This window comes from Anomaloglossus baeobatrachus, chromosome 8, assembly GCF_048569485.1.
Source record: "Anomaloglossus baeobatrachus isolate aAnoBae1 chromosome 8, aAnoBae1.hap1, whole genome shotgun sequence".
In the NCBI taxonomy this organism is placed as follows: Eukaryota; Metazoa; Chordata; class Amphibia; order Anura; family Aromobatidae; genus Anomaloglossus; species Anomaloglossus baeobatrachus.
In genome coordinates this window covers 196365197-196376038 of record NC_134360.1, presented here as the reverse complement: position 1 = coordinate 196376038, position 10842 = coordinate 196365197, and positions in this window count along the sequence as shown.

The following is a 10842-nucleotide window of genomic DNA, read 5'->3' as shown; positions in this document are numbered from 1 at the left end:
ACACTGCACGGAGACACGGTCAGTGAAAAATCACTGATGTGTGTGCAGACCCATTGATTATAATGGGTCTGCGTATGTCAGTAATTCTGGTATGTATAAAAAAAAAAAAAGCACAAATGTACCAGAATCACTGACGTGTGAAACAGGACTAAAGGCCCTGTCACACACAGAGATAAATCTTTGGCAGATCTGTGGTTGCAGTGAAATCATGGACATATTGTTCCATTTGTACACAACCACAAACCTGGCACTGATTGTCCACAATTTCACTACAACCACAGATCTGCCACAGATTTATCTCTGTGTGTGACAGGGCCTTTAGGGGTGCTTTACACGCTACGACATCGCTAGCATTTGCTGGCGATGTCAAGTGCGATAGCACCCGCCCCCGTCGTACGGCCGATATGTGGTGATTGCTGCTGTAGCGAACATTATCGCTACGGCAGTGTCACACGCACATACCTGCTCTGCGACGTCGCTGTGACTGGCGAACCGCCTCCTTTCTAAGGGAGCGGTTCGTTCGGCGTCTCAGCAACGTCACTAAGCGGATGCCCAATAGAAGAGGAGGGGTGGAGATGAGCGGGACGTAACATCCCGCCCACCTCCTTCCTTCCGCATTGCCGGCGGCCGCAGGTAAGCTGAGGTTCTTCGTTCCTGCGGTGTCACACATAGCGATGTGTGCTGCCACAGGAACGACGAACAACATCGTACATGCAGCAGCAACGATAATTGAGATTAGGGGGGATGTCACTGATTAGCAATTTTGAACGTTTTTGCGACGATTCAAAATCGCTCATAGGTGTCACACGCAACGACATCGCTAACGCGGCCAGATGTGCGTCACAAATTCCGTGACCCCCAACGACATTGCTTTAGCGATGTCGTAGAGTGTAAAGCGGCCTTAAGGCCGCGTTCACACGTTGAGTATTTCAGTTTTTTACATCAGTATCTATCAACCATTAACCAGAAATCCCTAAGAATCCCGAGCCCGGGTCTGGCACTCGGGCATGTTTGAAAACGCGCGGATCCGGGTGTCGCCCATCACTACTGCTAAATAAATAAATTGCAGGAACAATAGCATACTTGCTGTCGGTCTCCTAACACTGACAGACTTTTTTCTGTATTATACAGAGCAAATAAAAAAGTGTTGTAAATGATTCTCAGCTTAGTAATAAGCTCCTGGGGAACAGTAGCTAAGAGCAATTGGATATGTTTATTATATATTGTCACTTCATGGCAGTTGGAAGGAATAAGGGTGTAAACGCCTAGGTGCCATTTAGGAATTTAAAAATCAATATATTGAGGATCTATCCAAAGGATATGTCATCAAAATCAGATTGGCTGGGGGTCCAACACCCAGCACCTCCATTGATCAGCTGTTTGTACATCCATCCGAGAGGAGCTGCAAAGTGTACAGAGCTGAAACAGTGCGGCTCCATACACTACAGCGGTAATTTTAAGGTCCTGCAGCTCAGTGTCCATTAAAGTACTGCAGTACCTGTGAATGACCACTGCACAGTGTATGGCACTGTGCTGTTATTGCTCCTAACATCTGGTCCCTGCAGAAGCTGCAACCAGCTGATCAGTGGAGGTGCCGCATTTTGGATCCCCACTTATATTGATGGGCTGCCTTAAGGATATATAACAAATTACTACCTAGTAAGCAGCCGCTCTAATGGTTAAATTAGACACATGATGTGGAACTTCACCTTTGAACACTATTTGCAAGTTTACATATTGATAGTATTTATTTTAGCCAATATTTTATTCCTTTTATCTTATCTGTACAGGATGTAGAGCCTTCACCTCCCTTAAGGAAAACATAAAGGGTGAGAGCATGTCTTGGTTACAATATTTTTATTATTACATATTAGAACATTTATATATTACTATATTACATTAGATTAGTGGAACAAAGTAGAAACATTAGACAATTTCTTTGTAAACAATTCAAACATTTGCGTTTTTTGTTTGAGAGGAGGTAAGCCGGGGAGGGAGGGCGGAAGGAGAGATCTTGATTGGGGAAACCGGGAAAAGAAAGGTGAAATGGGATTAGGAAAATGGTTAGAAGGAGAACTATCATGCATAATAATCATTGGCAAAAACATCTGTGCAACATATATATATATATATATATATATATATAGCTTACTTTAGTTATATCGTCTTTGCAAATATTGAGAATCATTTCTTTTATGAAATATGTACAAGAAAGAAAAAAAAAAGAGGAAAAGGAAAGAAGAGGAAGGAAGAAAGAAAGGAGAAAATTGATTGGGGCATTAGTCAGAGGACTATTTGTGTTTTTATCTTCAAAATTTCTACTATAAAAGCTTATGGTTTGGATTGCTCGATGTAGGATAGCCAGGTACCCCATCTCTTTTGATAGGGTTGGAACAGGTTATTGTATATCGCGTGTTTATTTTCAAATTCGTGGTTCACGGATAACCTCTTGATTACTTCAGAAATATTTGGAACAGTATCACTTTTCCATTTGGCCAATAAAAGTTGTTTTGTAATAAAAAAAAATGTGAATCACAATCGGGATCTGTATTTGGTCTAGTTTTTCCGTATCCATAGAAAGAAGTGCTATTTGGGGCGATAATTTGATGTTGGAATTTGTAACGCGATTAATTAGATTTGACACTTCCCTCCAGAGATGTCAAATCTTTGGGCAATTCCATAAGATGTGGACCAACGTTCCTTTTTCGTTACAATTTCTCCAACAAAGTGGAGTATTTTTGGGGTCTATGTTATGTAGCTTAGAGGGAGTGAAATACCAATTTGTTATGACCTTATAGAAGGACTCGTGTAGTATAGCCGAAATGTTAGAGGAAAAAGTCGCTTTTAGGCTAAAGGCCACTTTACACGCTGCGATCTCGCTAGCGAGATCGCTAGCGAGCGTTCCCGCCCCTGTCAGTTTTACGCCACGGGCAAATCGCTGCCCGTGGCGCACAACATCGCTTGGACCCGTCAGACTACTTACCTGCCTAGCGACGTCGCTGTAACCGGCGAACCGCCTCCTTTCTAAGGGGGCGGTTTGTTCGGCGCCACAGCGCCTTCACTAAGCGGCCGCCCAATAGAAGCGGAGGGGGCAGAGATGAGCAGGCCGAACATCCCGCCCACCTCCTTCCTTCCTCATTGCCGGCGGCCACAGGTAAGGTGTTGTTCCTCATTCCTGTGGTGTCACACATAGTGATGTGTGCTGCCGCAGGAACGACTAACAACCTGCGTCCTGCAACAGCAACGATATTTGGGAAAAGGACAGTGCGTCAACGATCAACGATAAGGTGAGTATTTTTGATCGTTAGCGGTCACTCGTATGTGTCACATGCAACGACGTCGCTAACGAGAAGGGATGTGCGTCACGAATTCCGTGACCCCAACAACATCTCTTTAGCGATGTCGTTGCGTGTAAAGGGGCCTTTAATTGCCAGTTTTCTTCTGTAAAATCCTTGTTTAAAGTTTTCCCCCTTTTAGCCATGTAGTTTAAATGAATAGGTTTAGTGTAATTATTTACAAGGTCATAGATATATTTGGTATTCCAGATGGTTTTCTTTTCCGCATTACAAAGGAGGTGGTTTATAATCTCTGGAAGGGGATGTTTACCAACCAATAATTTATTAAGGGATTCCCTTAGAGAAATCAATGTTTTGAAGTCCAAGTCTGTGATCTTATATTTTATTTTTAGATCTAAAAAGGAAATAAAATCTTTTCCATCATGTATGTTACTAATTGTTTTTAGGCCAAGATTTTGCCACGAGGAAGGAACCTGCACATCAGTTAGGAATGTTAAAATATTTAGAGAGCAGTTTTTAATTTGATCATATTTCGACATCTTGGTTTTAATCTTACATAAATTCCGCCAAGCAAGAATAGTAGATGCAAGAGTAGGGTGGTAAGGCAGGGAAAGTTTGGGATTAAGTATATGGGTTAAAAGAAGAGAACGGAGAGAAGAATAGTTGTTTAAAGCAGACTCAAGGTCCAACCATGTCGGAGAAAAATCACTATTTAGCCAACACTTTGTTTTATTATATTAGTTTTATAATAGCTTTCAAGGTTTGGCAAACCATATCCGCCTCTGATTTTACGTTTCATTAGAGTGGACTTAGAAAGTCTTGGTTTTTTATGATTCCAAATAAACCCATTTAGAATTGATTGAAGTTTACCAATGAATTTTATTGGAATGGTGAGTGGCATAGCCCTAAAGTAGTAAAGAATCTTGGCTAAGATCATCATTTTGTAGGACATGAGTCTACCTAGCCACGTAATTTCTTCTTTATATAAATTGTTAGTGGCCTTTTGAGTGGCTTCGATGAGATCCTCCATATTTATTGTTCTTAAGGAATGTAGGTTGTCGGTAATTTTGATACCCTAATAAGAGATTGATGTAACTTCCCATGTAAATGTTGAAAACTTTTTTTTATTAAGTTAATAGTTTTATCTTCCAAGAAAAATAGAAGTATGTTGGATTTCTCCATGTTCAATTTATAGTACGAGGCTTTGGAAAAGAAATCAAGCACTTCCTGTACTGCTCTAACAGAGTTTATTGGGTCGGACAATGTAAGGATAACATCATCAGCGAACAAGCCTATCTTATGATGGTAATTGCATGTGTTAATTCCTTTTATTCGCTGATGCGCTCTAATTCCGCAAGTGGTTCAATGGCTATTACGAATAGTAAGGGAGATAGGGGGCAGCCTTGTCTAGTTCCATATGTTATTTTAAATGGGTCAGATAAATGATTATTGGTATATATTTTGGCAAAAGGACATGTATATAGGGCCATATCCGTATTAATAAGTGATATAGGCCTATAATTATTCACATATTCCAAATCGCCTTTTGGTTTTGGAATTACCGATATTAAGACCTCCAGCATTTCCGTTAGAAAGATGCCTATCTCAGCTGCCTTGTTGTTGACCCTGACCAAATGGGGAGCCAGGACTGCAGAAGTGAGAGCATGTCTTATAGGAGAATACACATAAACTGACCATACATGACGCTGAGTCAGCCAACAGTTACTTCTCACAACTTACCCATAATCGTGCACATTCACCAGACAATGCCAAACCTGGGCAACAAAGTAATGAAATCCAAAATAACACATTCATAGACAAAGTAATGGGAGACTCCCAGGCACGTGATTATCAGCGGTTTACTCTTCTAGACAAAGTTAATGTAGAGAAAATGGTGAATGTGTAATAGGTGGACTGTGCCCCATGTAAATATGCTATGTCTTATGTGTATACTGTTGAATAATATAAATAAAAAAAAAAAAAAGCCAGCACTAAATGTACACTTCAGCACTAAAAATTCCAAACTGTACTTATAAAAATGTTGAGATTTTTGGCAAAAAATTGCAATTTCTTGAGCTACCTCGCCACGTCACGGCAAATCTCATTTGCGGCAGTCCTACACTAAAATATTTTTATAAAATGTGCGATACGGCCTCACATATGAATAGTAGAACAGCTCTAAGAATGAATAATATAAATGTATGTGTTAATATTTAAGTGATTTTAAAGAACAGGTTCTGTATGCAGTAGATTTAGGACTGTAGACTATGTTGCCAAATTTTGCCATCTAGCGGTCAGATTAGGTTAGCAGTATAGCCGTTTTAGAAGAGATATTAGATAAGATAGGGCTAAGGTAGTGGAAGGGAGGTGTGACAGGTGGCAGGGCAGATTGCTAGACGAAGGAGCTCCAGAAGGAGAGTCAGTTGAGAAGTGGGTTCATATTCAGAGGATGTATCTATAATGCTAGGGCCATTCCGGAAACTTCGAGGTAACCTCTGGAGGTCTGAACCCTATGGCTCACTCCGGTAGGCTTAGAGAGTTGTCCGGCTGGAGAAGTTACCAAGGCCCAGAAGCAGATGAAGGTGTGCGGTATTACAGAGAAGGAGGCACAGACTCAGCACAGAATGAAGAGTAGTACCCCACAGAAAGAGGAAGAAAGGTCATGTCTGTCATAACGGTGTGAAGAATAAAAAGTAAAGAAGACTGTTTGGCCAAGCGAATTTGGTGTTGCTTTACTATTCGAGCATATCAACGACTTGCAGCAGGAGTGATGGGTATGGCTCAAAGCAGCAAGTGTCATGCACCCCGCCCAAAGCCATGTCCACACACGGAGTCTCCTTGGTGAAGGAGAGCGGCACCAGTGCAGCTCGGGGTGACTTCCTCTTTCATATGTACCATGGAGGCGTCCTATGTGGTTGCTATGAGATCTCTGGAGAGAGTGGGCCCAGCTTACATTGGCTTGGTCCCTTATTTCATTGGGTGGTGAGAACCTGTACAGGAACGCCTTCTACACAGGTATTAAAACGCATAAAACTGGGGAAAAAAGCCATGGATCAAACAAATAGATGATTAGCGAACACAAAGCCTTAAGGCCCCGTTACATGCAATGACGGATCTAACGATATATCGCCAGGGTCACGGATTCCGTGATGCACATCCGGCATTGTTAGCGACGTCGTTGCGTGTGACAGCAAGGAATGAGCGTTAACGATGGAAAATACTCACCTTATCGTCCATCGTTGACACGTTGTTCCTTTTTAAAAAATCGGTGATTGTTGAGGTCGCAGGTTGTTCGTCTTTCCCGAGGCAGCACACATCGCTATGTGTGACACCTCAGGAACGACGAACTGAAGCTTACCTGCGGCCGCCGGCAATGCGGAAGGAAGGAGGTGGGTGGGATGTTACGTCCCGCTCATCTTCGCCCCTCCACTTCTATTGGGCGGCCTCTTAGTGACGCCGCTGTGACACTGCACGACCCACCCCCTTAGAAAGGAGGCGGTTCGCCGGCAACAGCGACGTCGCTAGAAAGGTAAGTCCGTGTGATGGCTCCTAACGATTTTGTGCGCCACGGGCAGCGATTTGCCCATGACGCACAAACGACGGGGGCGGGTGCTTTCACCAGCGATACCGCTAGCAATATTGCTGCGTGTAACACCCCCTTTACTGTCTCAGGTGTTTTTTAATGGCACAAATAGAGCGCTAAGGTTTTGTATGAGGCCCCATTGCCTTTATGCATGTTCCTGGCCTGACCTATTATATATTGCTAAAAAAATGCAAAAGTGGTTAGCAATTCATGACCCTGTCATTAACATATTGATGGAATATCCTAAGAATGCCCCACAAATGTAAAAGGTTAGAAAAATCTTTGTACAATTGGGAGAATCAAAACAAATCTACCATTGTTAACTTTCATAGTGGTCACAGACCACAATGGGTTTTTTTTGAAAATGTATTAGTCATTGTTAAGGCTGATGTTAATTGTTATGTTAATATGATCACGTTCTGCATTTGTTATTATAACAGAATTGCAAAAACAAAAGGCGTACCGGACCCCCGTATGACGAATACTAGCAGACCCCACTAAGAATAATACAGTCTGTCTAGTTTCCATCGTGGTGTTCAGCATTTAAAGAGAGCCTGACAGCACAAACTGACTGCACAAACCAAGCACAAGCGTCCAGTAGAGCCAAACAGTTCAGTGCAACTTCCTAACTACTTGTTTTCCACCTATCTCCACCATCCTCTTCATTGATTGACAGCTGTGGATTTACAGGGGCCAGAGAAGAGCAGTGATAGATAATAACAAGTAGGTGGGAGAGTGCGCCGAACTGCAGCTCAACCAAGCCAAGGGTGCATCGGGCACCTGTTCTTGGTTTGAACAGTCGATAGTCTCCCTTCAACCAGACAAAAAAAGCTCAGTATGGTATATTTGGCCATATCCGCAATGGTGGTCCCAATGTAGATGTGAGTCTATGGTGTTGTAAGAGGGAGGCCCATGTTCCCCCCCACATGAAGACACCGATCATTGTTACAGAATAATAATGTGAATTGTGTTTATACATACAATGTGATTATGTTTAATCTGTGAATGTGGCCTTCTAGTGGCCGATATTTAGGTACTGTTCCCTGGTAGGTGTTGGGTGTTGCCTAGTGACAGGGAAGGTGAGACAGCAAACAGTTAATTGCTGTGGGAAGCCCACAGTGGGAGCAGCTGCTGCTGGGTACAACCGGGCTCGATCAAAGCTTTAGTTGGTTAAGTTTAGTGTGAAGTGAAGAGAACAAGTGAAGAAGTAGTGCAAGCTAGGAGCGTGCAAGTCAGCTAGATACCTGAGGCCAAGGAAAGTGGGTGTCTGTGGCCAAAGCACGTGGGAAGGACTCCAGAGTAAGACAGGACAACGGATCCTCCCTATTCCACTGTAGTGAGTACCAGGCCCAAATCTGAGTATTTCGGGTAACGACCGACTCCAGTGGTACTAGTACTAGATCGGAGGTCTGGCATAAACATGGGAGAACGGGTTGACATGGAATCACCAGTAGATAAGCTTTGCCCGATGGTGGTCGAAACCATTGATAGCATCGGGTTACTGTGGGTGGGATGCGACCATGGCCATGTGGGACTCCATGACTTTATTGAGTGGAACCATGGTGTCAGGTAGTAAGGAAGAGGATGTTTATACAACAGCAATAGTACCAGGAACTATGCAGCAGTCTGCAGTAAAAGTATGTGTTGAAGTCGAATGTTCCGTACCTACAATGTTCAAGTGTTGTGACCAAAGTAATGAATGTGACCGAGATACTGTACGGAAATGTTAGTAAAAGACTGTTGAAAAAGAACACAGAATCTGTGTTTGTGAATCCTGGTCTGTACAAGGGCCTAAGCACAAGTATGGCTTGCACACACAAAGCCCACACATCCCACCAGGAACACCGCCGCTAACCCCTTCCCCTATGCTCCATGGAAAGGGCTGGGGAGTGGGCCAAAAAGAGAAGACTGCTGAACTGATGCAGACTAAGCCCCTCGCCTGCGACTAATATGATGTCGCTCGCTCTCACGCCCTCCGCCACACCTCTACAGTGTTAAAAATGGCGATCAGAGACTATTGAGAAACTGTATTTCCCATCTGGACAAGTCTATATATATATATATATATATATATATATATCTATATGGTACATAACATCATAAGTAGGGGATCTGGCACTGAGGTTGTTTCACTATGAACCTCTAACAAGCAGTTCTTTGGTGGACTTGGTTCTTCTGTGACAATAAGCTATATACGGTTTCATTCTTTTAGTTGGAATAGTCATATATAACTTAAAGGCATAATGATTATTGTTTTCCTTTGTGTCCGTAAAAATATTATCTGTCCGTGATTTTATTGATAAGCTGTTCAGAAAAAATAAAAAGTAAATTGGCAACCCTAGTTGTAGTCATGCCACTTCTTATTGCACATCGGAATATCCTCTTGCCAGCCCATAATACTGATATGAAGACCTCAGCTCCATTTACTGTAAACTGTTAAATGATAATTGCAGCCACACAAATCTGTATAACCTCATTGGAGTCACAGGGCTCAATAAGTCTCTCTGCATCCCCTACTATACAGCCTTTCCATGGACAGCTCCCTATGGCCACGTCTTTTTGCTTACAGCCGCAGTCCATAGCTGAGCTCTCTCCGATACGGGTGGTTGCACTCAACCGAACAACTTCATAAGAACAGGTTTGTGCAGTTTGTACATTTGCTGCCTGGGAGCTTGTCCTGTCATGTACATCGTGTACTGGAAAATGACAGAGGAATGGGACAGACACCCCGGGAGACGACGATTGTAATAAGGGCTCCACGGGGGCGTCCATTACAGGAAATGGTACCAACGTATTAGCAGATGTTTGTACATTGTGCATCTCTACAATGTCCTGTACATTCCTATCATTTCTATTACCACCAGACTGTATGCAAAAATGTTCCCATGATTTGTGCTATATTTAAGCCTGTACATCTGCAAACCACTAGAAGTTATTTTATTGTCTGGTTAATCTGTGGACATCATTATGGTCAGCTATTCTACATAATGTGACTTACAATTTTAGGTACCCCTTCATTCAAGTTGTTGGACATATCTACATTCAACAAGGAGTGAGTGGTGGTGGTTTATGCTGAGCCCACTTGATGTAGAGCAGGTATCTGCTGTATTATAGTACCTTGAAAAAGTATTCATACCCCTTGAACTTTTTCATATTTTTTACGCTACTTCAACAATCTTAATGTATTTTATTGGGATTTTATGTGATATACCAATACAAAGTATCAAGTATTTATGAAGTGTAAAGGAAATGATGCATGGTTTTTTTAATATTTTACATTTTTTAATCTGAAAATTGTGCCATGTATTTGTATTCATCTCCCTATAATCTGATACCCCTAAATAAAATCTTGTGTGCCCAATTGCCTCCAGAAGTCACCTAATTAGTAAATTAAGTCCCTCTGTGTGTAATTTATTCTCAATATAACTACAGATTTTCTGTGAAGGCCTCAGATGTTTGTTTAAGAACATTAAGGATCAAACAGCATCATGAAATCCAAAGAACACACCAGACAAGTCAAGGATAAAGTTGAGGAGAAGAGTAAATCAGGGTTAGGTTGTGAAAAAATAGACCAAGCTTTGAACATCTCATGAAGCACTGTTCACTGTATCATACTATACTGCCCCAGAACCAGCAGCCGGGCAGCTGCTCGGATCCGGATCCGCGGTGGCTCGAGGGATCTCCGGACCCAGGATGGGCCGCGTGGGCACTCGAAATAAAAGGGGGGAATTTACAAGGGATTTGGATGTTAGAGTTCGTGACACCACCCGCGGTGTGTGGTAAGGTGTAATACCACCGCTGCTGTGGAGAGTGCCCGGTGGCGATGGTGTGGCAGCTAGGTGTTTAACCCCTCCGTGGGTAGGGGGAGAGTGCCTCGGGGCTTGGTGGTGGTGAGGGGAGCACCGTTGGGAAAGAAAGGGTCACTGTGTACTCACTCAGTCCAATAACGCTGACACCGACAAC